Consider the following 24,677-nt stretch of genomic DNA (forward strand, 5'->3'; position numbering starts at 1 on the left):
ATCTCCTATGGATGGAGTTCCTTAACAAATACATGCCGGAAGGGACACGTTAATGCCCACAAGTCCACCAGCTCCATGACCTCACATTGGGAGACACCTGTAAACGGAATGCACGATACGAGACAACGAGAATCTATGCTGACTCCCCAAACAAGGTGGTCTCCAAAACTTACCACATCTATTATGCAACTCACCACACATTAGAAAGCACATTCCTCTGTGGCAGTTGATGGAGTCTTGAAGGGTGGGGGGAGGGAGGGGAGGGAGGGGGAAAACCGGGATTATTGTTAACAATTATTTAAATGAAAGTTACGTGCGAATAGAAAGTTCACGAAAGCATTGTTGAAATGTGGATTTGGACTGATTCTTTGCTGGGTGACAAAACAACCTTCTTTTTTCATGTTTTTGATGATTGTTAATTTCTGGTGGAATCGTGGTAACTTGTTTGACATAAAACCAAATAAAAAAAAAAATAAAAAAAAGAGAATGCAGGCTTTGTGTTGTTCAGCATAAAGCTGTAGCCTGCGCATCTTCATGTGATTGCCCAGTCCCCTGACATTCCAGCTCATGTATAATACAGTCTCACCCGCCATCAGGCCATTGCAAACAGTAGGTCATGGGCCTGAAACGGGCAAGTGTGGAATACCTTGTAAGGAGAATCTACGCTACACCCGTCAAGCATTTTCTGTATAACCTACCCCAAAAGCGGTGAGACGTGGCTTGGCGGCCATGGAATCGGTAGCAGCACCTCAGAGCTCCCGAGTGATACTGAATGCAGAAGAGCCAAACTAGCATGATATCCTAACGAAAACGTCAGAAAACAAAATATTAAGGCGTCAGAGCGCCCCGAGTACAACTGGAGAGAATCTCGCCGTGAATCGGAGCGGAGAACAGGCATAGAAGGCACCGGAGGGAACGAGAGGACCAGGTAGCAGTGCGGGCCGGGGGAGAGGAGCGTGCCGAAGTGTAGACCGGCCAGCAGCACTGCAACCAGTGACGGCCCTCAGGACTCCGCGTCAGCGAGGGAACCCGACCGCCGTACATGACGGCAGGTACAGAGACGCTGTGCACTGGGAGCAGCAGGCCGACAAGCAAGCCGCTGGCGACGAACTGTTAAAGGATCGGGAAGAACGGAACGTGGCAGTGATCGAAAGAAGGGCACAAGGTCGAAGGAAGGCAGAGTAAGATTACCTTGCTCCTCCCTCCCCCACCCTATTTGGGGACTCTGAAACCGCACAATCCTGATGGGGCAGACTGTGGCTAAAAGCTAACGAACAGTGAGCCGGGTGTGGAGTGGCGCCCCAAAACACGGCACAGAATACGGCTCCCTAGAGGGGAAGGGGAGTGGAGCCTGCAACACCTAATGGGACACCCTGGAAAGAGGCGGTTGGGCGTAACACCTAGGGGAACTCCCCCTGCCGTAAACTGATGTGAAACCATTAACTTGCTTGCATCAGAGGGAAGCACGGACAGCACGACAACTGCGAGGGAGAGCACAATCCACCGATCCATGGAACCGGTGCTTCAGACCGTGACAGACAGCCAGTCAGGGACAACCACGACAGCGGGAAATAGATAATCATTGCTTCCGCAACCCTGAGACCGCTGCTCAACTAAATCGAAGGTACAGGCCGACGCACAAGGGGGGAGGGACACGAGTCCTCCAATTCAAAGACCTACCTGCAAGCAGGGACATAGTTAGAAATTACTAGTCAAAGGTGCGCGAGATATTGTGATTTGTCCTCACAAGCGGTTAATAATGTTCAAAAACCTTAATTCATTGGTAAAACATTTTTTATTTGTTATTTATTGATTCAGTATTTCAGTGTTTCCCTCGACAAGTGTTTTCTCAATGCTATTGGTTCTTCATGAGGGTGTCAAAATAACGTATGCATTACTTTAAATTCTTTTAATACAATATATTTGAGATGCATGCCTACAGAGCGAAAAAAGAAAAAGGTAGTGTACACTTTTAAATTGGAGAAAAAATACATATTTAGAATTCTGGGAAAATGAGGCAGTTAATTCTATTTCGTAGCAGATTCTATTTTAGCTATACACGGGACATTTGTGAAGTCTCTTCACGTTATTAATTTGGTTTGATTTGGTAAATAATGGAAATTCTGAACATTCTCACTTTGTTTAGCGTATCAAAAAGACTAAAAACGTTTTCCTATGATTCTAAATATGTATTTTTTTTTCCCTAATTTAAAAATGTACGCTATCTTTTTCTTTTTTCGCTCTATAGGCATGCATCTCAAATATATTGTATTAAAGGAATCTAATGTAATGCATATGTTATTTTGACACCCTCCTGAATAACCAATAGCGCTGGGAAAACATGTGTCGGGGGTAAAACATTGAAATATTGAATCAATAAAGTTTTACCAATGAATTAAGCTTTTTGAAGATTATTAACCGCTTGTGAGGACAAATGAAAGGTGCGCGAGATATTGTGACTAGCCATTTCTAACTTTGTCCCTAATTCTGATACACTCAGCACTCCGAGTGTTAATGGTCCTCTTTAAGCAGCACCTAACGCATTACCTAACAATTGATAATTCTTTGTGAACACCAGCTCGCCATAAGTTGTATTACAGACTGCAAAATTCAAATAAATACCTGCAAGCAATTTATATCTGGATTATTGCTGGCACGAAACACTGAACTAACACCTGAGGATGTGAGATAAGGGGCAACACAACGGATGTGGGGTAAGGGGCAACACAACGCAGAGCCTTCACTGTGAGAGATGCTAGGTGGAGGGGGGGTTAAAGGAATAGTGCGCTCAAAAATATTATTGTCCCATGGGTTTGGGCATGTGTTTTTAGGCATACGTTGATCGATCGCACAAACATTTCCAATGCACCTTGCCATAGTTTTCCTCTTTTGTACACATGCAAAATCATCTTGTGATCCTCTTATCTGTTGCCGCATCGCCCAAGCAGGACTGCACTTGCAGCACTAAATCATATCCCCCGCCCCTGAGCCTGACATCACCAAACCTAGTGATATTCTCTGCGATGTTACTGGGCAGCGTAGCCAAACGCGCCCAGTCATCACGTACATGACGTGACGCAGAACCCGGAAATCAACACACATCTCATAATACAGCGCGTCACAATTTGGAATATAAAACTGTACTTTAAAATGAAACAGCAAGACTGTACATTGTGTAAAGTACTTTTATTTCACAATAAACGCTCCGAGAACATCCGGCTATTGCCATATTCAATCAAATTGGATTTTTTTTCTTTGCGCTCGATCTGAAAATGTTTATCGTGAGTCATGAAGTGTTCTTTTTGGGTACACAAGGTGTTCGTTTTGGGTAAAAGAAGTGCTTTGGTTGCACAGTGAATTGCAGGTTTTGTGCATCAACTTGGGGCTAGACCACCGTAAAGGATGTTATGTTGCTCCTAATGGCTCGTACCGCGTAAGGGCATATCGGCCCTTGGCGATCGTCCAAAAAAAGAGTCAAATATATCCAGTTATTGACATGTATCTGCAGCTGCCGGTTGAAGAAACCATCAGTTGGTATCTGGAATCGATGACAATCGCAGAATGGCAGGATGTACCTGTTTGGAAAACATAATGGAAATGTGTCTCCGTAGCCGATCTTTATTACAATTTATCATTTTATTTATTAATTCGGCATCGAGTTAAAACTAACGATTAGCACAGATGTGAAACAATGCGAACAGAGAGAAAACAATGTGGAAAGTACTACACAGTTTGCTTCCGAGGATAGTGCTATGGAGTATGCACAGCTCTAAACTGGATAGGGAAGCTGACGTTACAATTCGAGGTGCACATAGATGGCATTTTAATGAAATATTAGCGTTGAACCTGGGGGAACGGAGTGGTGGTCTACATGCATCTCGATGCTGGACTGCCCATGTGCCCAGTAGAAAGACCAGGACACACAAAGGTTGTACTTGCGTTTCATTGCAATATGCCACACAGAACAAACGAGTACAATGTAACCCAGCAATAACGGTCAGCTAATGAAAAGTTGATGCTTGTTCGGGTATAAAATCATCAAAAGTCAAACTTACATTATATTCGGCATTTCCATTCTCTTGCTGTAACTCAGACCGTAATGCAGACTCCGTTCGCATCAACTATTTTTCATAAACTGAACTTGCATGTTTCTTAATCCAGTTTTGGAATGGAGAACCTTCTCATATCTTACATTATTACACCCCTCCTTTGATTCAATTCATTTCAGAATGGTTCCTTTTATCTCAAGGTCAAAAAACAATTGAACCTTATACTGTGTGCGCGATGCGTGGGCTTCCTCAGCACGCAAGCAAAAATTCTAAGCTGGTGACCTTCACTCAGAATGAAGATACATTCTTTGTTTGCAACATCTTGGCTCACCGCATCAATGAGAACTGGAATTGTGATGCACAGGCACAAGAGGCAAAATGTGGGGGCTGTCCTTGCTCGATCGTGGCGCTTCTGAGGGGTAGGGTAAACTTGGCAATGACAATGCGCCCTACTCCAAAATTGGAGTCGAGGGTACACAAAAAGGAGTCAGTGTGTCTAGCAACAGCCCCACCTCTGCTTATGTCACGGCCTCCTTCCCTTATGTAGCCTAGGTCTCATCCCTTTTGTGGGACAAGCAGTTATTCAGCTATTTGGGCAACTGTATGGTAATGCAACTTCCAAACCGCATAGTTTCTTTCACACTATTATCCATCTGGCCCTCCCACGATCAGTGAAGGTCCCACAGCAGCTTGACGAAACTGTGAACTGTGAAAGCACAGCATTACATTGTAAGGCAATTGTAAAAACTGCACTAGTTGAAAAAAAAAAATAACAGAGGATACATTTTAACAGACAAATTGTATGCTTTATTTGGACACTTCATAAAAACATTGTTGATCAAAAAAACAGATGGTAATCATTTGTACCTGGATTTTAACTGTTCCACAAACTCTGCTTTAGGTCGACAGGGCACGTTGGCAATGTTTTGTAGCAATGTATGTGTACCCCGAACAAAATCACACGCAATTCCATGATTAAGCATCTCCAAAACATTAATAAGATCATTCACAAAATCAAATTCCATTTCCTCATATACTGGCTTGACCACCCATTTTTTTGCTTCTTTTTGTAAAGGCCATAGTGTAGCGAAGCATCCCAAGGTTTCCCGCAGTCCTCAATTGTTCATGGCCTACATTCTCGTTATGCGCTAATACCGCTAGTAATGTCCTATATTTCATCCCTTGAATGCCGAAATGCAATCTCTTTGGCCTGTACTTTAGGCACATATTGTGGAACACCTCCAAATCTCCCATGTGACAGAATGCTGTGAGTCCCTTCAGATCTCTTGATAAGAGCTTTATCAAACACAATCTTCTCAAGGGCTTTGTGTGGAGGCGAAGATGGAATCAACCACTTCTTCTTCCGTTCCTGCTCGGGCGATAAAGGGCCATGTTCACGTTGGTGCAAATGTTGGTTTTCTGTCCAAGAGTGAACGTTGGAACAGTGGTGCATCAGTGACCGCCATTTTTCTAGTAGAATTTCCACAGACCCATCACAAGTTTTGGAGCTCCACCAAAGATGGTTGCTGAAAGACTGGGACCACTGTGAATTACTTTCGGAACCTTTTTTTTTTTTTTTTTTTTTTTTTTTTCCCTGCAGCTGAGATTTTTTTATTGTTGGATTTGGCAACGTGCCATACATCAAATAGATGTCCAATATTTGGAAATTGCTCTCTCATTGTCTTGGCTTTTGAAACGTGTCTATCCGTGGCTAGGAGGTCGATTTGCATTCCCCTCGATTGTAGATCTTCCAGTGATTTCTGATAACTAAGTTTCTCCATGTCCACTGAGGATTTACATTCGGACATCTGCACGACCACTGAACTCACAATTATTTTTACTTTCCATGTCCTGAAAGTGGTATGTGCAGTACTTTGCTGAAAATCCGGGGCTGTCACACTGTCCATCGCCAGCTAGCCTGAACCGTTTTTCAGAGAATGTACTTTGAATAGACAATTGTTCAATTTTCCAAGCTTCACTAATGGCAGGGAATAGATATTGACGTTGATATTTGTATTACTGCGTTTTAGAAATGACATGGAGTCCCACAAATTGACAGAAACTGGACAACTTAATGAAACTAGAGCCACTGAAAAGTAAATCTGCTGCACAAGGTAGATTGCTAGCTGGCAGTTTCCCCAGTATTGGTTGGGCGGACCATGAACATTTCACAGGTGGCATTTATTTTGAGGTTACTGCCTTGTGATACACGAGTCGCATTCACCAATGGCTTCCCACATATTTCCCCTCAGTGAATGTTCACATTTCAGCATATTTATAATCTCTATCAAGCTGCTGTCGAATACTTTGTATTTTGCCTCCTTTATTAGACTGTCTTCCTGCATTAATGTTGTTTCTGACTGAACTGTGGTTGACATATTAGCCAAACTGGACATACTGTAGGCGAGATCTTTGTCTAGTTCCTCGGTCAATTGTATTGATGCATCAGTCTGTCATTTCAGCGTCTCTTACTTGAACCTGAATCGGAGAAAACATCAATGTCGACTGGTTTTTGGGTGGCCCTTTTTTGGCAGGTGTGGATTGTGTCAAGTGGTCTGCGACTAATTTAAAAGCATCTTCAATACATTCAGTTTCATCTTCATCTGGTGGAGCAGACGCATTGTAGCAATGGTCCAAAAACACTTTGCTGGCTTCGCCGGACACATTAAATTCATTTTCAGGCCATTGGGCAAATGTATCTCGAGTCTGAACATGCCACACCTCAATTAATAGTTGCTGCATGGTGAAATCAGTTTGGCAAGCAGCATCTCTCATTTGTGTCGCTGTCTGTGTCTGCACAGTCCGTACACCATAGGGCAACTAGAAGACAGGTTGGAAAAAGATGTTCAATGTAAATCCAACATACAGTATTGGACCGTTTACATTAAAAAAAAAAGCATATTATGAGGGCCCCAGCACAAAACATTGGTTAAAAATGTAAATTGTTTATAAATTACCTTATTTTTCTTGCTTTTCATTGAAACCTTCTTTACTGTAATGTCAGCAACAGCAAGCTGGTCCACCGACTCGGAACCACGTGCCTCCTCTTCTATATCTGGATCTTGTATACATCCCTAGAAAAGAGTATCCATTTAAAATAAGTAATTTGTTAAGTCATTTGTATTCAAAATCAAATTATTCCTTCGCACACATGGCTTACACAGATAAACCCGTACATCGTGTACGTCATTTAGTCAAAATATACATTTGGGATTTCACCTGATTGATGGCTAGTTTACTCGATCAAAGTTGACTGTCCGAAGCACACTCTTCGAAATGTTGCACTCAAGCTATTTGCAAAAACTGCTTGTTTCTAATACTGTCTAATAGTACCAGATCTAGGACCTGACTTTCTATCATTCGAGGGGAAATGTCAGTACGCATACATCTGGCTCTGGATCAACTACAAGAGATGATGTAATTGTAGTCGAAGCTTCAGCATCTCCCTGAAACACAGTACTTGTATTAGTATGGATGAAACAATTGAAATTGAACACACACATTGTGACGGAGACATTGGTACATATAAATAGCAATCCACGAATGAAACATTGTGTAAACGAGTGACACGGTACGCAAATATGATCAGATTATCTCAAATTCCATGCATAAAACAATTCCAGAACTGAATAGCTAAATAAAACTACCTGATGCACGCTCGAAGTGGTTGTTGACTCCAGGCAAGACATGGATGCTGAATCTTGCTCCTTCATATTGAGTGCATAGTTATGGAGTTGTAAAGGGAAAATATTATTTGATTTAGAAATGCTAAAATGGGCATGTAAGTAGACAGATTATGAAAATATTATGCTTATTTCAAAGGACACTATAGCATAGTTATCTGTTCCCATAAATCAATTTTCTATGAGGCTTCTAAAAACCAAGGGCAGATGTTTAGCAAAATGGTATTTATTTAAAAAGCAATACAATCTTACTAACATGAAAAGCATTATAAGGGACAAAAACACCTAAAACACCAATCTGTCCATTTAGTTACCTGTTCACTACCCCAAGGGCTACAGTTGAATCCGGAACCGTGGCTCGCCCAAAGAGGCATGTGAACGAATAGTCGCTATTGCATTTGGGAGCAATTTTTGAGTTGTTCTGAGTTGATTCTTCTTTGTGTACATGGATGGGTCGTACATATTCTGGGTAAAGTGCAGGCTGCAGATGCGTAATCTATCACCCCTCTTGTCCTCTAAGACATCTTTGACTCTATTTTCAAGCTCTTCCAGCGCATATCCGCAATATCTGACCGATTCTCTTATTCGATCTACAGTCTTTGGGAATACATGCATTGTAGTGCCTTCAGATTTCTCATGGATCTTAGATGGGCAACCGAAAATCGCACATGCAGACATTGTAAATTCTGCCAAAAAAGTCTACATTATTCGAAAATTACTTTGCATAGAAACGTGAGAAAGAAGGATAATACCATACATGCTTCTATACAAGGTATGTTTTGGTCACCACAGCAAAAGCAGTGTAGTGTGGGGGGCTGTATTATAGGATAACTTTCATAAACAATTCTTTGATGTGACGAAAATGAGAACATGTTACTCGTCCCTTGAATGTACTATCGTGCATCAAAAGTAAACATGCTTATAATATTAACATGGTCTCCTAAGGATGCAATTTGATGCCAATTGACAATTGATATATCGATAACATAACAAATTAAACTCAATGAGACGAATGAACATAACACTACTGGGTACGTTCGCTCGAAATAGATAGAACTTTAGAGATCAATGAGATATGATTAGGAGACATGCCCTTACCTTGACCAACAAACAGTTAGATTCAACATGCAGGGTAGTTAGTGGCAGGAGAACAGGGAGATCTTCACAGGTTGCACGACGATTAGAGTCACAGTGGTCACAGAAGGTCTCAGGTAGCACGACTAGCAGATTTGCAGTGGTCTCAGAAGGTCTCAGGTAGCACAATGACAAGCAGATTCGCAGTGGTCACCGAGGTTCTCAGGTAGCACGTTCACAAGTGACTTGCAGTGCTCAAAGATGGTCTCATGATAAATATTAAGTGGTTTATAAAGAATTAGAAAAGAGGGTGTGTATGTGAATGAATGACGTGTATATGTCGTGGTCTTATGTGGATTGTAGGGGCGCAGCCTGCTTCAGGGGATCCTGCCGGGAGACACTGGATCTGTATAGGCCATGTGTAGAATGGCCCCTGTGCGGAAGATACCTTTGAAGTGTACATGGTGTTTGGCACCTTTGCCGTAACTGCCCCTGCCAGCCCCCTTTGGCAGCGCACATCCACTGGTGCCACCTGACTTTGATAATGGAGTGGGGATGGATGGGCCTGAGGCGTGCAAGCAAGGGCCGGAACACTGCTGAATGGAGACACACTTGATTGACTGAAAAACTGAAACAACCATTGATAAAAAAAATCTGTAGTGCTTTGTTTCTTAATTTTATGGCACAAATGTACTACACATTACAAAGTTCAGGTTGGAGCACAGTGAGGGAAAATCCCCTGTATTGACCGCTGTCACTGGGGAAGGTGTCTCTAATGGCACCAACGGCACAGGCGGGTATTACTCATCGAACATGGTGTCCAAGCCTCCCATGAAGCCACCATGTGTATGAACGATAGGCCACCAGCCTGTACCACCCGTGAAAGAGAAAGATATGAACTGTTTTTAAATGACCAAGATAAGTGTATTAAACCTTAGTTGCTAATGACAATTCTTGTATCCAATGGCATTGTTGCCAGTGCAAATGCTACCTAGGCACTGTACAATATTGAACGACTATTATACGAATATTACTAGAGAATTGCAAGACTAAATTCGTTTGACAATGTTATATTGAAGTTACGACAATATAGGAGGCAACCTTGAAATAGTAGTGGCTAAGTGGCATCACAACCAGAGTAAACTCACTCGTTACTTGGATTCCGAGGGCAAACTGTTGCGCGAAGTTCGTGCATAAGCACCATCAAAATCCTCAACACAGAACGTGTGAGGCAGGCTGCCCTGACGTCTGGCAGCTCGGTAACACATTGCGGCTGTGGCTCGCCTTGCGATATATAGGACAAGCATCCAGAGTTTTCTCGGGAGCAGCAGTTCTCCTCGGTTGGCATTAGCGCGCACCGATTGCAGGTACACCAGGTGCAAACGCCGTCCATACTACTAGGAACAGGCTCTTCATTTGTTGAATCGTCCTCCCAACTGTCGTCCGAAGCCCCATCGTTTCCGCATCTTTCTCTTTCGAGTAATTCCGCCTTGGAATACTCCGGCTCGTACTGGTAGGGCTATATTGTTGCCATTGTGGGGGAAACAAACAAACAAATATAATTTATAGTAATGGTATTGGTATCTGTTTGCACGGGCTATAAGCAACAAAGGTAGCTGACCAGAGCACAGAAACGAGGCACAGAATACTCAAAGAAATACAGTGAGAGGAATGGAAAAGAAAATCTGATGTCTGTTGTGAAGTGATCTGTTTATACTTATTGAGGAAAGAGGTGCCCCGCCATTTCCATGGTGACACGTCATTAGCGGAGGCGCAGGGTATGTTGACACGAGACGTGCTTTGGAGTTGTGAAATGGGCGGTACGCGTCTAGTGATGTCAGGATCAGGGGTGGGGGGATATGATTTAGTGCCGCCAGGGTAGTCCACCCTGGGCAATGCGGCAACTGATGAGATTATCACAAGATGGCCACGCACTGCTGCCTGATTTTGTATGTGTACAAAAGAGGAAAACTACGGTAAGGTGCATTGGAAATGTTTGGGCAATCAATCAACGTATGATTAAAAACAAATGCACAAACCCTCGGGACAATAATATTTCTGAGTACACTATTCCTTTAACGAAGCCGATAAGGGTGCACTGACGCAAAGGTGAGAGCCCAACCTATGGCAGCTGAACCATGCCGCACCCAATATCAGCAGGAAACTGGGGGAGAAGAAGCGCAGCGCCGGACCCCAGCCGCAATGCGCCAGGCTAACGCGCTTGCTGCAGGTGGCAAAGGGCAGGAAAGAGTGTAAGCCACCAGCTGCCAAAACGAGAAGAGCACCCATGTTGGCGAGTATATACTGCTTGGCCTGCACCTTCACACAGCGCGTCCAACGGGGGAGAGCACAATCCACCGACATATGATATAACAACGGCACTGCAGGCCATAAAGGGAGACCTGCCCAGGACGGTCAAGGGAGTAGAGGGGCCCACAGCTATAACTAACAGGGTAGCACTGCCTCAGCCACACCAACAGGCGAGGACCCACGCACAAAGCATGGCGGCGACCCATCAGACATTATATCAACTCCCAGCGCTGGCCAGGAAAAAAGGAGGAGGACCACAGACCGATCACAGGAGAGAGCCATGCGAATACTGCACCACAACAGCGGTGCCGGACGGGGAGTGGTGAAGCGGGGGATTTGCCATATGTGCACAGGACCACACTAATAGGGGGCTCAGAGGAAGATGGTGCCTTGGATAGAGCAGTGCCATACATCAACAAGCTCGCCGGCAACAGGGGCAGCACAGTGCCCCCGTACACAGGGCCGCTCCTTCTGACACTGGAGAATGATGTGATAATGATAATGATGTGTTATTTATATAGCGCCTTAATGCAAAGCACTTTACAGAGCACATATTTACATACAATATTTCCCAACTGAAATTGGTACTCCTTTATCGACCTCGGAAGGATGAAAGGCTGAGTTGGCCTTGCCGGGATTTGAACCTGCGACCTGCAGATCACGCTCAGATCGCAGCAGCGAGCACTCAATCCGCTGAGCTATTTTACCGGCGAAGCGGAGGATTAGATTATGGAAACCCTCGCTGGAACATAACTGGGAAGATTGGGAGTGCAACACAAGCAAGGCGAGTGGTTATACAAGTAGTTATGCTGGACAAACAGAAGGGAGGAAAAGGCAAGCAAACCAGTATGGAAACATACGCTAGTAAAAATGACACCTCCCAGCCCGCGGCATCTGAGGCCTGCATGAGCACATCTTATTCCAAACAGCCGGAAAGGGGACGGGAGGAGGGCCCCATACGCCAAGCCATAGCAGCATTGAAGTCTTCATTGGAGCACAAAATGGACGCTGTCATTGTGGATCTGGGGCTCCTCAGACAAGACGTGTGGACCCTGGCAGAACGGATGAACATGGCAGAACAGCAAGTGCAGAACAACAAGGCGAACATCACGATCACCCAATCCCACATAGCGTAGGCGCTAAATTGCATACGCACCCTAGAGCATAGGGTAGAGGATGCAAAAGGGAGGGCCCGACAAAATAATGCGTGAATTGTGGGACTGCCAGAAAGGGAAGAGGGCAGAGACCCCACAAACTATGTCCAGAGCTTACTGCTTCAAGAGGTGGGAGCTGGTGTCCTATCCCAGGGCTTCATGGTGGAAAGAGCACACAGAGCCCTGACCAGAAGGCCCAGACCAGGTGCACCCCTAAGGCCTATGATTGCAAAGATCATGAACTTTAAAGACTGTGAAAAGATACTGGCATTCTCAAGGGAAGGAGGGGTGATAATGAGGAACGGCTCCAGAGTGACCATCTATCCGGACTACGCGGCAATGGTACAAAAGCCAAGGGCATAATTTCGACCGATTTAGGAACGCCTCGAGGGCGCAATTGTGAGATATATGCTGCTGTGCCCTGCCAAATTAAAGGTGATCCACAATGGCAGGTCACACATCTGAGACAATGACTGAGGCTCACGAATGGATGGATCAGCAGGGAATCCCACAACTGAGTGCTGGGAACAAACGGATTAACAGGACTGTCCCCCAATGAGGCACAGAGTGTGACGATGAAGGAGGAGCAACATGGAAAAGACATAGACCAGTGGATATAGAAGCGGGAACCAGCACATTCCGAGGACTGTCCGCCAGATGCCACGACCAAAAACCCCACAGAGTGACCTAACTCAAGATGCCCGTTTTAAGGCATCACGCTGCAACTAGCGCACCTCCAGGAGGGAGGGTGGCGTGAGGAAAGTGGAGGAGCCGTAGCAGGCGATGGGTGGCTGGGCGTTTGTTAACAGTTACAGTTAGTGTGGTGTTTTGTTGGTTGGAAGAAGGCACGAGAAGGGGAGCACGCACCATGCAAGGAGGACAGAGGGAAGGCGGAAGTGACAATATAATTGAGACGCACCGGAACGGGAGCTGTCAAGACACCACCTCAAAGCAGAGGACCTATGCAAGACCCATGCAGATCAGTGTCCACTTAGAGGAACAGGGTCAAACACCTGAGGGGGAAAGAATACTGCAATGGACCGAGCAGGAGAGCTAGTAGCTAGATACCAGAAAGCACACATGTCCATGGGAACGGAGGGGCTACAAAACACATTGGAAAATGGGCCAGGAAGAAACCACGATAGCAACCTGGAATGGGGGGGGCTCAACGCCTATGTTAAGAGACTGAGGGTGTATGCCTGGCTGAACAGGGCAAAAGTAAAGATGGCAATGTTACAGAAACTCACCTGATGGCAGAGCAGCAATCTTAGGTAGCCAAGAAATGGGGCAGACAAATGTATAGTTCAACGTACTCCAACTATGCCAGGGGTGCGTTGACATGGATCACCCCGGGAGTCCCCTTTCAGCTCATAAAGCAGGAGAGTGATCCGGAGGGTAGGATGATGACCGTACATGGAATGCTGGAAAATAAAGAAGTGTGCCTAATAAACACGTAAGCCCCCAACCACGATGCAACTGAGTTCTTTAAGAAAGTGGCACCCAGACTAGCCGCATACAGGGAGGTGTCCTTCATCTGGGCTGGGGACTTTAACTGCACGCTGAACCCGCTGCTGGACAAGTCGGGCACTAGACACACAAAACCAGTGCCGCCGGCTAGGGCCTGCAGAAGATACTGGACCAGCTGATGTTGGAAGACCTCTGGAGGAAGGTACATGCAGCAACCAGGGGATATACACACTACAGCACCCCACATGGCACATTTACACGTTTAGACTATTTACTCATGGGTAGAGATACCCTGGAGGAATTCACTGGGATACACATCAAAGCATGAATGCTATCGGATCGTGCTAGTAGCAACATGGGCTTAGACATACAAGGGGGCTCCCATACCCACATGGCGACTAAGGGCAGAAGCATTAATGGACAGGGAATTTCAAGAGCATATCCTGAACACGATAAATGATTTTGAGCATAAGGCAGGTAGCGTGGATAGCATAGGGACAATCTGGTCCATACTAAAACAAGGGAAATTGCCACTAGACTGTGGCTCCTACAGGCAGGTCTCCCTAATAAATCAGGATACTAAAATCCTAACGGCGACTCTGGCCAGCCGACTTAAACAGTTCATACCCACGATGGTGCACCCAGATCAAGCTGGCTACGTACCAGGGAGGAACACTATGTGGAATCTGCAAAGACTCCCCCACGTAGTGGATCAAACAAATCAGAGATGGGGAGAATGCGCTGTATCGTCTTTGGGCGCTGTGAAAGCCTTTGATTCTGTAAATTGGAACAGGCTGCTGAGTGTGCTCGCCCACTTCGGGATTGGGGAGGGATTCCTTCGCTGGATAAAGCTCTTATACAAGGACCCCAAGGCGAGAGTGAAGACAGGCAGGCACATATCAGAGATTTGGAGAATCTTTAGGGGCACGAAGCAGGGATGTCTGTTAACACCAATGTTATATATATTGGCCCTAGAACCATTAGCGGCCTTACTCTGGCGCAGTATAAAGAAACCGGGATGGAAATAGACAGCGTTTTACACCAAATTTCGATATACGCTGATGACATGCTCCTCTGTTGAGAAGCCATGGGTGCATTTACCGGACCTGCTGGAAGCCATGGGCGCATTTGCTAGATTATCGGGAATCTATTGATAACGAGAAGTCCTCTCTGTTCCCCCTAGCAGATGTCAGACAGGTCACCCTGGAACAACTGCCAGACCTGGGCCTCACATGGACGCCACATGCCTTCCGCTACCTAGGGGTAGATATATACCATGACACCGCGTAGACTCATAAGGCCAACAGAGAGGTAGCCCTAGATAAAATCGAGAATGCTATGAAGTTTTGGAAGACACATCCCACTGGGGATGATGGGTAAGGCGGCCCTGTTGAAAATGACAGTACTGCCATGTCTGCTATACTACTTTATGAACATACCTCACAACATACCCAGGACATTTTTCAAACAGTTAAACCCGTTAATACTGGAATTCCTGTGGGGAGGGGGGAGTAATAGAATATCCCTGAACACTCTACAAAGAGACTATGAATCGGGAGGGATAAGGCTGCCATGCTTCTAACGCTATTACCTGGCGGGGCAACTACAATTTGTGGTAAGGTGCCTGAGGGACGACACATCCATAGACTTAATGCTTTTTCAGCCTGCACTACGACAATATTACCTAAGAGAGCTGTTCTGGATGGACAAATCCCTGATCAAGATTTGTGTATAAAATTTTTGCAGTCCTTTGCGGCTTTGGTTTCCTAAATTGGCGATTTCTAACTGTGCAGTAATAAATGATTTGTTTGTTACCTGGATGCTGCACCTGTTGAAGTGTATATTGCGGCTGCTGCAATATAGAACAAACTATTCTTTTTATTAGTACGCTTCCTTAGAGTGCGCTTCCGGTATTCCTTTTCAGAATTTTAAATCAAACAAAGAAACATCTTTGATCGATTATACACATCTTTGTTTTTTTATTTCCTTTCAAACAGAATTATTTTCTTCAAATAAGTATATCCATTCAGTCTCTCAACACGTGTTTCTCCACGTTTAACGCACGTGGTTCATCAGGAGAGTTTTCTGTTTACAAAACAAAACAAGACAAAAAACACATTTCTTTCTCCTTAGCTATATAAACTACAATTTATTGTTTGTATACAACAAATTTGGTGGTCGAGGCAAGCCACCAATATACATTTATCATACTCGCCAATTATTTCAATTTTTTCTTTCCCTTTAGTTTAATAAACAATTGTCCTTTCTTAACTTCCAGACCAATTTTATGGGATTCCTATGAAAACCAGGAGTAATAAAACTTTTTAGGCTAGGGTAAAGTTTAGGTAATCCCTATCTTTTCGGTGACATGCAGTATCCCTTAGTTTACTCTCCTCACCTTATTTTTCCCGGTACGATTGCCTTCAGTCCTTCTCAATCATGTTACAATGAAAAGTGTTTTGAGTCCTCTTATTTGTACTTGTGGGCCCGCTACGCGTGACATCATCACACCGTGCAACGCGATGACGTCATGCGTTACGTTGCGTAATGATGTCACATGTTTCCTACACGATCAGAGATCATCTTGTTGGTCGAAAAAACTGTTTTTTACTTAATTTCAAACAAACTAATTCAAGATCTTAGCACTTTATCACAAGTGAATTCCAATTTTACTTTTCACCATATCTGCAATTATTATAGATTTAAATAAACATTCACAGAATTTCAAAAAACAAAAAAAAACAAATCATTACAACCAATAATTAATTTCATTATCTGAATTTAGTCCTGTATTGCAAGTATCCAGAATACAAATCCATTTCGCTTCCCTTCTTCTCAATTGTAATTCTCTGTTGCCTCCTCTTTCCATGCTTTCAATTTTTTCTATGCCCAAAAACTTGATACCCTTAATATCCGTTGCTTTATGTTCTTGGTCAAAATGGGTTGCCATGGGATATCTTGTGTCCTTATTTTTGATGGCTCTAATATGTTCTTGTAATCTAATTTTCAATACTCTAATAGTACTTCCCACATATTTTTTATTGCATATACATGTGATTGTATAAATCACATATTTAGTGTTGCAATTGATAAATTGCTTCAATTTGTGAATTTTTCCATTTGGTAGCCTTATCTCTTTTACACCATTTTCCATTTGGTCACAAATTCCACAGCTCCCACACTTATGGGTTCCTGTTGGTGCTGGTACTTGTAAAAATGGACTTAGCACTTAGATTTTTTCTTCTTTCATGTGACTTGGACTGATTTTTTGCTTTATTGTCGGTGCCCTTCTGTAAATTATCCTAGGTTTTGCTTCTATGTACTCTTTCAACATTTCATCGCTTTGCAAAATGTTCCAATGTTTTGTCAATGATTTTTTCAAAAGGTGAGCTTCACTATTAAAGGTCGTTATGACGTCTACCTTTTTTTCATTTTTCTTCACCATTCTTAATTTGTCTTTTAGTAATTCATACAGAAGGGCACCGACAATAAAGCAAAAAATCAGTCCAAGTCACATGAAAGAAGAAAAAATCTAAGTGCTAAGTCCATTTTTACAAGTACCAGCACCAACAGGAACCCATAAGTGTGGGAGCTGTGGAATCTGTGACCAAATGGAAAATGGTGTAAAAGAGATAAGGCTACCAAATGGAAAAATTCACAAATTGAAGCAATTTATCAATTGCAACACTAAATATGTGATTTATACAATCACATGTATATGCAATAAAAAATATGTGGGAAGTACTATTAGAGTATTGAAAATTAGATTACAAGAACATATTAGAGCCATCAAAAATAAGGACACAAGATATCCCATGGCAACCCATTTTGACCAAGAACATAAAGCAACGGATATTAAGGGTATCAAGTTTTTGGGCATAGAAAAAATTGAAAGCATGGAAAGAGGAGGCAACAGAGAATTACAATTGAGAAGAAGGGAAGCGAAATGGATTTGTATTCTGGATACTTGCAATACAGGACTAAATTCAGATAATGAAATGAATTATTGGTTGTAATGATTTGGTTTTTTTTGTTTTTTGAAATTCTGTGAATGTTTATTTAAAAATATAATTGCAGATATGGTGAAAAGTAAAATTGGAATTCACTTGTGATAAAGTGCTAAGATCTTGAATTAGTTTGTTTGAAATTAAGTAAAAAACATAGTTTTTTCGACCAACAAGATGATCTCCGATCGTGTAGGAAACACGTGACATCATTACGTAACGCATGACGTCATCGCGTTGCGCGGTGTGATGATGTCACGCGTAGCGGGCCCGCAAGTACAAATAAGAGGACTCAAAACACTTTTCATTGTAACATGGATTGAGAAGGACTGAAGGCAATCGTACCGGGAAAAATAAGGTGAGGAGAGTAAACTAAGGGATACTGTATGTCACCGAAAAGATAGGGATTACCTAAACTTTACCCTAGCCTAAAAAGTTTTATTACTCCTGGTTTTCATAGGAATCCCATAAAATTGGTCTGGAAGTTAAGAAAGGACAATTGTTTATTAAACTAAAGGGAAAGAAAAAATTGAAATAATTGGTGAGTATGATAAATGTATATTGGTGGCTTGCCTCGACCACCAAATTTGTTGTATACAAACAATACATTGTAGTTTATATAGCTAAGGAGAAAAAAATGTGTTTTTTGTCTTGTTTTGTTTTGTAAACAGAAAACTCTCCTGATGAACCACGTGCGTTAAACGTGGAGAAACACGTGTTGAGAGACTGAATGGATATACTTATTTGAAGAAAATAATTCTGTTTGAAAGGAAATAAAAAAACAAAGATGTGTATAATAAATCCCTGATCAAGACCCTCCCCAACATGGTCAAATTGGGCCTAACTCTATGGAAGAGGGCATGAAAAATCTGAGGGAAACCAGACCCCTGCTCCACGCAGATTCCCCTTGAGGGACTAGTCGGCGCCCGAACAGAGACCCTGGTGACATATCGAAAACATTGGGAAGGTGAGGGGGCGGCCCAGATCGGGGATCTATGGCAAGACGGACAATGGGTGGAATTCCAGACCCTGATGGAAGAGCATAACCTACACAGAGGACAATATATATTGTATAACAGCATGGTCCGGACAATCAGAAAGCGGTGGGTGAAACTACCCGAGGGGGCCCTGGATGTGTGGTATGTGTCATAAGGGGGACACACTGCCTCCAGACTCTATGAGCAGCTCTTTGAAAGCAACAATTTGCAAAAACTGCAGGCACAGGCAAGATGGGAAGTTGAACTCCAGAAAACATTCACTGACCAGGAATGGTCCAGAGCCCTCCGGTATGCGAAGAAAGTATCCAGAAACATGAGATTTACACAAGCACAGCTCTACCTCACGCACAGAGTGTACCTTGCGCCCAGGAGAATGTCCAATATGGGAAACAAGCTAATTCGGAGCTGCCCCCGATGCGCAGTAGAAAATGCTGATATGCTGTATATGTTTTGAACTTGCCCGGTGATAACAAAGTTCTGGGGCACTATCAAAGCAAAAGCGGCTGAGGGTGGAATTCACATGCAAGTGTGGACACCAGAGTCTTATCTACTGGGCCTTTTCCCAAAGGCCGGAAAGCAAAGGACACATGTAGCAAAAATGAAAGACTTAATGTGCATGCTGGCAAAGTGCTGCATAGCAAAGGCATGGAACTCTAGCATAGGGCCGACCATAGAGGTGTGGTGGGCAGACCTGAAGAAATGGACGCTTGCCGCGTTTTCAGTGTGAACCGGAACGCTGCAAAAGGGTGTAAGTGAGAGTGGAACCAAGATACTTGCATGGAACTCGCTACTACAGGAATTGTTGGAACATAGAGAAAGGAACAGTACAACAAACCTCAGTGGGTCGGAGGACCACTGACAAGCAGGCAACTTTGCAGGGGTTGTGAGCCCTCACTGAGGTGGGAAGCTGGCTGAGGAGACCCAACGTAGATAATGTATGACCCCGAGGGGTCAATCATGCGGCAATACAGGACACTGAAGATAGGTGCGAGAGAGGCCACGGATGCACGACAAGACAATTGCCAAGCAGGGCGGAATCGCAGCAGGAAGTGCCAGACTGTGTTATATGTTTATATGTTGTAAAAAAACAATAGAGTTTAAAAAAAAAAAAACTTTCCCCAAAAACCCACACCCTCCCAATCAAAGGAGTGAATACCGAGTACCAAATAAACATTTTCAACCTTGCATGGGTGGGGACTGTTCAAGGCATACAGCCTGGCCCTCCACACAGCACCCACATAGGTTACAATTATGATATGCACAATACTTCGTGGATAACCTGCACACAAGGAGAACACAAATGTTAATGTCGGGAGAGACCAGACACGAATATCTGTAAAGCTTGTCATAAGCAGGTAAAATAGTTACACCGCGAGTTAACAACATTGTTGTTCCTGGAGGGTAGACCGGGATGTGCTAATCTAGGAATCTCATGGCTTCCTCCGGGATAGTAAAGAAGTAAACTTCATCTGAGTGTTCAACCCTGAGTTTAGCTGGAAATAGCATGGCATACTTCACCCCATGTTTATGCAACCTCCGCTTCACCACAAAGAATTTCCACTCCTGCTGTACGTTAATGGAGAAATCGGGGTATAGGTGGATTCTGTTCGAACCAAGGAGTAGCTCCCCCTTAGCCCTGGCAACTCTCAGCAGTGTGTCTCTGTCACAGTAGTTTAGAACTTGTGCAATTGTCAGATGAGGGGGGCGGGTTTAGGCCTTGTAGTTAGCGAGCGATGAGCACGTTCGATAGCGAACTGGGGTGACAGTTTGGGGCCGTCTAGAAGAGAGAAGGGGGCGCTCAACAAAGTCTTCCATGGGGCCCACCACGACGTCTTCATGAATACCAATTATGCACAGGTTGTTGCGCCGGGGCAGGGGTTCCAAGTCGTAATTTTTCTTGCCGACGGTCTGCACCTGCCTGGTGAGCGAGGTCACATCGGATTGGAGCGCTGCAATATCATCCTCGGTGACGCGTGTGCCGGTTTTTTCCATGCAAGCCTTTATGGCGCTGCTCGTGCCACTCATGTCGTTGAGTTTCGTATTGAGGGTGGTGAACCCATCTTGCATGCAGTCCATTAAGCTCTGCACTTCAGTGGGTTCCACTGCAGCTAGTGTGGAGGGACCTGACATGGCCTCGTCAGCCTCCTCTTGCTCACTGGGCGCAGCCTTAGTCTACATATTGATAGACCTTTGTTTCTTCCCCCCTCTCCCCCCTTCCCCTCCTTTGGTTATGGCAGCCACGCGGAGGGGCGACTGCCAAGTGGACGATTCAGATGAGGAAGTGTAGGTGGGAAGTAGGGGGAGGCTGCCGGAATGGTGGATGCAGAGGCCTGAGACCGGAGTTCAAGTAGGGGTTTGAGCAGGAGATTGAGCTGAATACTTTGTTGTGATGGTGTAGTGACCACAGTGTCGGTGCAGAGAGTCGCCAGTGGTCGGGCCTGAGAGGCTGCAGTGGTTCTGATGCGAATGGGGGCACAGCTGCAGCCAGCCTGGTCAAGAATCGGCAAGCTCGCCCTACCTGGTGAGAGCAACAGCCCAGGAGGAGCAGTCAGGGGCAGTTAAACAGGTGGCACCGGGGGCTGCCCGGTTAAAGGGGCAGACAGCAGACCCGAGAAAAGAGGAAATGAGAGAGAGCCCCAGTACGGGAAGAAAGGGTATTGCCAGTGAGAGGTTGTGCCACCAGTATGATGTTGCTTGTTGGCCCTTAGCACAGGAGGCTACCTGGCCAGCTCTTACAATACACTTTTAAAGCTCACGCTGCACGGGCTGCAAAATCCCAGTCAAGGTGTACTTTGCAGCGTATGGGATATGCCGCCGGGAGCAAGCCCTGTATGAAGATTAGAGGAAAAGTCATAGTGCCCAGCCCAGGAGTGTCGAGAGGGATTAAGGCTCTGTGTGCAGAGGAGGAGCAGTTGAAGGAGCGCCTCCGCAGTCGGGAGCAGCTGGGTGTCCGGGGCACCAGGGGAACATCCACGAATCCCGCCAGCGCCGCAGGAGAGGGGCAGCAGACCCGGGAGTGAGTCAGGCCGCCTGGTCCACGGGTGCGGTAGGAGCCCAGCGGCAGTGGAAGGGCAGGCACAAGGACGCCCGTAGCTGCAGGAGATTCACACCACTCCCTGCAGCGCTCACACGGGAGGGTTCAGAGTCTTCACGCGCCCTCACAGCACGGTGCAGGCAGGCGAGGCTTCCGGTCAAAAGCGCTGTCCGGGTGGCGATAATGGCATCAGCAGGCCGGTCACAGTGTGATGGGGCCAGCAGAGCTCTGTTTCAGTTGGGAAGGAGATATGACCCTGTGACACGTTTTATCTGTTGTTTTTCAGCAGTTAAGTGCATGGAAAGCATCCGAATGACAGTGTCAGGGACACAGGCCGCGGAGCTGCTGAATCATGCGGCCATCTTGCTGAATGCACAACAGCGCCCCCCCCCCCCTTTTATACTTAAGGTATATTGTATTAGGTCACCCCTGATGTGCCCAGTTCCACGGCTACCTCTCATGTTCACAAGTGTCCCGCAGGGTAATCCTATCACCCTGCACAGGTTAGTTTTGGCTTCCCCACAGGTGCAAGACTTTTATGGCATTGGAGCCCAATGTACCTTTTTGGTAGCCATTGGGGTACCAATGTTTTTTTTATTTTTTATTCCTCCCTCTACCATTTTTGCGTTTTAGGGCTTCCTTTGTTCAGGATCACCATGAGGTAGGCCTAAAATGGCAGTTCTGACCATGTAGGTTCTTGTAAGCAGTCCTAGCTCTTTTGGGCCAATACAGGACTATCCCACTCTCTTCCTTTGGGGGCGACATAGTCTAAACGGCAGTTCTAGTGACCAACCAGAATGGTTGGTCATCTGAATCTTGGCTTCAGCTCGGTTTGGTGATTGGCTGGCTTTGCCCTATCCCTGCTCCTTTTGCTAGATTTTATTGTTCTTGCAACTTGGAGGTGGCAGGTCTGCTGAAGGATTTTTTCCATGCAATCTGCATGGTGGTGAGCCCTCCACTCTGGAACCGTTTCCTGGGCCATGTAACCTGGCACCCCCCCCCCCCCCCCCCATCCCGCTGTTTCCTGCCCAGATCATCTGCTTGGCTGTAGGTCGCTGCTTTTGTCCAGAGAGGTGCTGAGACTTCAACCCTCAAGCTGTTTTTCCCATCCTGAGATAGCTTAAGAGTTGTTGGCTTCAAAGGTCAGGTCTATCGAGGTGACATATTTTTTGATGAACTACTATTTTTGTTCTTCAAAATATTACTATGAGTCGCGTCTTACTGGGTTGTGGTTAAAAGAAATAAAATGCCAAAAAAACCACTGGTAAAAGTTAATTGAAAAAGAAACCCAGAGAAAAGACAGCGCCAGATATGTGTTGCAGAATTAAAACATTTCTTTTATTATAACAAAATTGCCCTTCTTGATGACACGTGTTTCGGCTTTCCTTAAAGCCTTTTTCAAATCAAGGCCCCTTTACTAATTATTGAATGCAATCTTAATATCTTGTCTGCCCCCTATATCTTATCTCGTTGCTGCTTGCCAGTTTCTGGGTTCAATCCCTGCGATCTTTCATTCCGCGTTCAATCGCGCACACGTGTCATCAAGGAGGGCAATTTTGTTATAATAAAAGAACATTTTTAGTTCTGCAACACATTTGGTGCTGTCTTTTCTCTGGGTTTATTTTTCAATTAACCCATCCTGAGATAGTTTGCTATTGTGCTGCCTTTGTCTTTTGTTCATTCAGGCGCTGGGAGCCAACTTCGCAGGTTCCTGCATCTTCCTGGCATCTCCCTCACCAAAATCTTCTCTGCAGGGTTGGTCGATGTCCTGGAAAGAGCCTCTGCCCCTTTCCAGGGTCGCTGTCTCAGTTCCTGTGAATAGAATCCTGAAAACCACACTTCCTGGGTTCTCCCTCACCAAAAGCTTCTATGCAGGCCTGGTTGATGAACTGGAAAGTGCATTTGTTCCTTTCCTGGGTTGCTGGCTCAGTTCCATTGATTGGAATCCGGAAAACCGTACCTTTTGGAAAAGAGCCATTTACTCTGTGTTGTTTCCAGCTGGTAGTCCCTTCTGCCAAACTACCAGTGTGAATACTTACCTTTTGGGTCCTGGGGTAGATAATTATTCAAGATGCCCACCCTTGGGTGTCCCTCTCACTTGGGGTAGATTTTCCTTGGAGGTAAGTCTTTACTGCAAATCTGAAAGCGTTCTATTATGGAGGTCCTCTTGGTCTGCTGCTTCTTCTCTGGGGCTCTGTGTCCATCTGACATTCTTCTGGGGTCTCCTGTGACCTTCCCTGGGGTTGCTAAAACATACCTGAAGAGTGTATTCTTTGGAACAGGTGACCTTTGGGCACTAGGCCCCAAACCATCATAGGGGTTGGACTTTATAAGAGGTGGAGGGCTGTTCAGTGATTATTCTGAAGAGTTCTTTCTATTTCTATACATCGGAGTACTTACCTGTGATTCATTAGTCATTGAATCAAATGCTATGCTATGCTATTCTATTCCTCCAATGGGTGATTTTATATAAGTGTTGATGTGATAATATTTAAGTAGAAATTGTTCTTATTTAGTATAGAATCTACATACCAGTCTATCTGAAATTACTGGTCTTGTTCTGTGTGGACTCATTGTAACCTTAGACCACTCTCGCACCCTTCCTGAGACTAAGCCCTGCCGCTCTACCATACCTTGATTGGGGTTGGCTAATCACTGTGCATTCCCTGTTTACCACAATAAGGTGGCCCCACAAAATCCGTTCAACCAGGCTGATTTTGGAAATCAATCTCAACAGCCATCCTAACTGACTTTGCTCATCTTCCAGAGTTTAATTTCACTGCATTTGATTTACTTATTTGAATGTATAGACCACACCCTCTAAAGTGCTGTACATATGGTTAAAACAAAGCAGTTACAAAAAAGAGTAAATGCAAATGGCACAAGAAAGGTCAGCCACCAAGA

At 44.7% G+C, this 24,677-nt stretch overlaps 1 protein-coding gene across 2 annotated transcripts in view; it reads left to right on the forward strand.

Moving 5' to 3' along the window:
- Positions 1-24,677, forward strand: part of TFPT (TCF3 fusion partner) — a 310,340-nt gene that overhangs the window by 188,199 nt on the left and 97,464 nt on the right. The gene's annotated exons all lie outside the window — the stretch shown is intronic.

This window comes from Ambystoma mexicanum, chromosome 1q (assembly GCF_040938575.1).
Source record: "Ambystoma mexicanum isolate Mex_15411 chromosome 1q, UKY_AmexF1_1, whole genome shotgun sequence".
NCBI classification, from domain to species: Eukaryota; Metazoa; Chordata; class Amphibia; order Caudata; family Ambystomatidae; genus Ambystoma; species Ambystoma mexicanum.